We start from the raw sequence: 4,573 nt of genomic DNA, 5'->3' as shown, positions 1-4,573 counted from the left end.
GTATTTAAGAAATTGTTTTAAAAATATTTATAACAAAACAAGCACATATAAAGGAAATACAGGTCTATACATTGCTATTGACCATGTATTCTTTTTGGATCCGACAATACAATACGTCATTTTTGGGCTCAAGCCATGGCGTCCTGATGGAAGGTTCCTGTTTGGTAGCTTCCTTGGGTATAAGACTACTAAGATATTCCCAGAGAATTTAACCACAGGTTATCACAGAATTCTAACTTCTGGAGCGAGTATCTCAAAGGTTTCCCTTTAAGACATCGTAATACAACAGGGGACACGCATGTCTGATCGTGCCACATAGCTATCTCCACCCCGAACAGAGTTAACGCTTCGGTGTGTAAGGGCTGAGAATAGCTGGGAGCCGTTCCACAGCTAATCTCACTCGTGGCTACTACTGATACTCGAGACGTAAACAAACGGACGCCATTGCTCTAATGACGTCACGCGCGTCTTCATCCTTTGTTTAGTAGCTGCCCTACTTAGACGGATTTTCCCTTGTGTGAACTTTATCGCTTTGCATCTTCGCTATGTCGTTACCTTCAGCCTCGCCTTCTTCTGGAAAGTTGAGTACAAGGTTCCAGTATTGTTTAATTAAGCTCTGGCCGTAAAGTAAATATTATTTCGCGAAATAATTGATGTTTTGTGGCAGAGCTGTGCCTCTACCGGACCCGCCATTTTATGGCGTCGTTGTTGTTTTGCATGTCTTATTTAGTTAGCCACAACAACGCTTCCGGCATTATATACTAATCGAATACATTAGTTTATTTAGTCTTCATAGCTAGGAACTTTTATATCGTGTTTAGACGCTTTTTATCGGTCATCGATTGACCTCATACCAGTCGGCTACTATAGCCCCCAGGCCAGGAGCCTATATACAAGTGTTCATGCATGATTTATTAGTGATCCTAGACTAAGTTATGAAGATAGTGGCATTATTATTTTACAATACTTTTGACTAGTGATGCAAATGTTTTCGCCTTCAGGGACCATATAGGGGATAGGCTAGTCAGTGATTCTTTCTAGCCTAACCTAACCTTAGGACCCCTATATGCTTCCTTCATCCCCTGCCTTGGCACTCCCTCTATTTTGCCTTGATCCCTTTTCTGAGTAAAGGGATTAATTGTCTAATAGAGTATTATATCGCCTCTCAGTCCTCCCTAAAGGAATGAACCCCCTTTAGGATTGCGTCTGAGAGTGAGGTTAGGCTAGCCTACCTCTATGGCTAGGATAGTCTACGACTTTCCTGCGATAGCGATACGTCTTCTTCCTTGCCTAGTTCAGGACTTTTAGCCCTGATCTAGGCCGGGTTAGGAAGGTTTCTCTGTTCCATGCTGAAACTGTACTCTTGCACCGTTTTAGCCGATCAGCCTAATCTTAGGTTAGGGAGTGTCCTCCCTTCCCTTTGTGGCCGCTCTGGTACAGAAACCCTTCCTGGGAAGACCTCTCTCTTCTCCCTCCCCACCTATCTCTTGTATAGCCTAGCCTATGCTTAGGTTAGTTTATACTCATCTGTCCCCTGTCCTACAAATCCTCCTTAGGGTGGATGAGTAGGGCTACCCGAGCTTCCCTGTGCTGTCCGCTCTGGTACATATACCTTCATAGTGTCCTATAAGGTTAGTTACTAGTGTAGCTCTGCATAGGGGAGTCTCCCCCCCCTCTTGGGTGTTCCCTAGTCCTCCCTTGGGCTACCTGCTCCCGGTCCCTAGTGACCCCTGCTTATGGATGCTAGAGCCTGTCTCTATCATGGGTACACCCCCTCAGGGAGGGGGAGGGATGTCTGGAACCCTGACGGTACTTCCTGCATCCTTTCCCCCCTCCCCCTGTCTCTCTATCTATCCGGGTGCCGGTCTCTTGCCGCCTCTACTGCCGGCAATTCCTGCCTCCCTCTTGGTGACTTCCCTACCCTTGCCGCCAGCCCCCCGTGTACCGAGGGACTGCCGGCTGCCGCCGGCTACTACCGGCAGCTCTCCTACTCCTATCTAATCGTCCGCTTGCCGGTCAATCTCCGGAGTGCCGGCATATACTGCCGGCAACCCGATACTACCTGTACCATCCTTACCCCAGTCACCAATCCGGCATCCTCCGGCTGCCGGAGCCGCCGCTCCCTGCCGGCGTGCCGCCGTTGTGCCGGCGGCCGCCATCCTGGTATCTATCTGACTTTGAAAATTGTCTGTTCTAGTGCCAGAATCTACGCTGGAGCGAGCTCCGGCGTGCCGGCGGCTTGCCGGATGCCCCGGAGGCGTCAAGAATACTTGCACCCCCTCTCTGTAGCTATCATAAGACTAAGATAGCCCTACTTTGCAAATAGATAAGCTGCTTTGCTTCTAAGATCAGTACCTAGTACTGCTCTATTAGTGATCATGCTGTCTCTTTGCATTCTTCTATTTCCAGCATGCTATGTGCATCTTAGCGCGGCTGGTTGCCAGAAGCAGTTACCCTTAATGAGGCCTTCTGGCTCTTAACTGGGAACCGAATGAATTCGATCCCAACCTTGTCCTTGGCTTTCCATGGAGTTCCAATATAATGGGAATCCTAAGAAACTATATCCAATGATCTCGGTCATTTGGATTATCCCAGGACCAAGCCTATGGTAACCAGCCGGGCGAGATGCATGGAGCGTGTTCTCCTTTACTGTTTCATTCTCTATGCATCACACCTTCTTTAAGTTAAAATTAATGATTAATATTAACTTAATTTAAGAGCCATTCCTATGACTCCCCCATACTCATTTTCTCTTTCTTCCACAGGAGGAGCAGATGAAGTGCGATTTCGCCTACTGTGCTGTGAAACGCTCGCAGTTTTACGGACATACGGCGTGCAGGACTCACGCCCCTTGCTCAGACAAGAAAGGGGATTGGAAGTTCTGGAATCCACTGGAATGTACGGTCTGCCAGGCCTACCTAGTTGAGGCCTTCCATAACCCTCCCTCAGCGGAGGTTAGAGACATTGCTCGTGAAAAACTGCGCAAGTGGGTGCGTGGTTTTCAGAGAAATGCTACTGGACCGTACCTGGCCACCGAAGAACTGAGGTCCCTGTTGTTCCCTAAGGCCTCCCCTGACTCAGTGGTTCCAAAGGAAGCAATCCCCACTGTCCAAATTACGGTGGAACCTGATGTGGTCATGGCTCAGTCCATGCACGAGTGTCGTTTAGATTCCGAGGATGATGAACAGATCTCTGACGTCTCGGAAGACACGGAGAAGACGCTTATGGCTCAAGGAGCCGAAGAGGACGAAGACAAGGTGGAATACACCGAGTCGGAGATTGGAGCTACTCCCTCGTCCATCCCTCCGCCTACTCCTACACCGACGGAAATGTCCATTCCGTCTACCTCCTCGACCCCGGATCCTTCCTCTTCTACCCAAGAACTGATCCGACTGATTAGAGCTGTCATGGACGACAGACTGAAGGAGAACCAGGAGTCCATCAGGTCTATGATTGGATCCAGAGACCCGAAGAAGATCTCGGTCAAGGATCTCCCAGCTTGCTCTCATGCCAACCCGTGGAGGTATGCAGAGCATATGGTTATTGCGACCGGCAGGATCTTTGTTAGTGACAAAATCGGCACGGTCCCGCTGGAAGATGTGGAGTTCTTCCCAAGCTTTGAGGCCTACCCGGACTGTTACGTCCGGCTTCGTTCCGAACCTGCCTCGAAGGAGGAGACCGAACCTAAAGAAGAGATAGTGTTCGATCTCGCAAAGGCCCAGGCTATGCTAGCCTCCGCATTTAAGAGCAGGGGCTTTACCTGCTCTAAGCTTCCTGCCTTGAGCAAGAAGCATCCTACATATGTCGCACCTGACACTGCGATTCTCCCCTTTTTGGAAAAGGCCTTGGCTGCATGCCTTAAAGCGGCGGAAGAAGGAAAACCCTGCCCTGCACTGGAGGAGTGCAGACCCTTCTCCATCGTGACACCCCCTGACACTAGACAATGGAAAGATGTCCAACATACTTTCGTCGTGGGTAGGCTCGATCCTGACGTCGCCGGACGTCAGTTTAATGAAGACCTCCCTAAGCTCAATGATCACCTCCTTCGCCGGGAACAAGACACGAAGGAGAGGCTTGCGGCATCTCTTTCTCATCAAGTCCAACTTGAAGTTATGGCCTGTGACACAGCAGTACCTGATCACTACATGGTACTGGCCAAATCCCACTTACTCACTGTAATGAAGGACTTGTACCATTTCATAAAGGCTCGTAGAGCCTGTCGTGAATTCGTGTTTGTCGGTGCCACCGTGAAACACGAACCCCGGAGGCTGATTTCCTCCAACATCTGGGGAAAGCACCTGTTTCCTTCTGACCTTGTCAAGGAAATAACTGACAGAGCCGCCACGGAGAATAGGAACCTTCTCCACAAGTGGGGCATGTCCAGAAAAAGGAAAACCTCTCAGGACGATGGACCTCAGCCTAAGAGGAAACCTCAGAAGCCAAAACCCCAGCAACGTCAACAACGACGTCAGTTTCCGGGACCCGCTACCTCCCAAGTGGTTGCCCAACCACAACAGACCTTTCAATTGGTCCCCCAACCGGTGTTGTCACAGTCACCGGTCTTCACCCCTGC

This window comes from Palaemon carinicauda, chromosome 24, assembly GCF_036898095.1.
Source record: "Palaemon carinicauda isolate YSFRI2023 chromosome 24, ASM3689809v2, whole genome shotgun sequence".
Taxonomy (NCBI): Eukaryota; Metazoa; Arthropoda; class Malacostraca; order Decapoda; family Palaemonidae; genus Palaemon; species Palaemon carinicauda.
Note: the sequence above shows the minus strand (reverse complement) of the source record.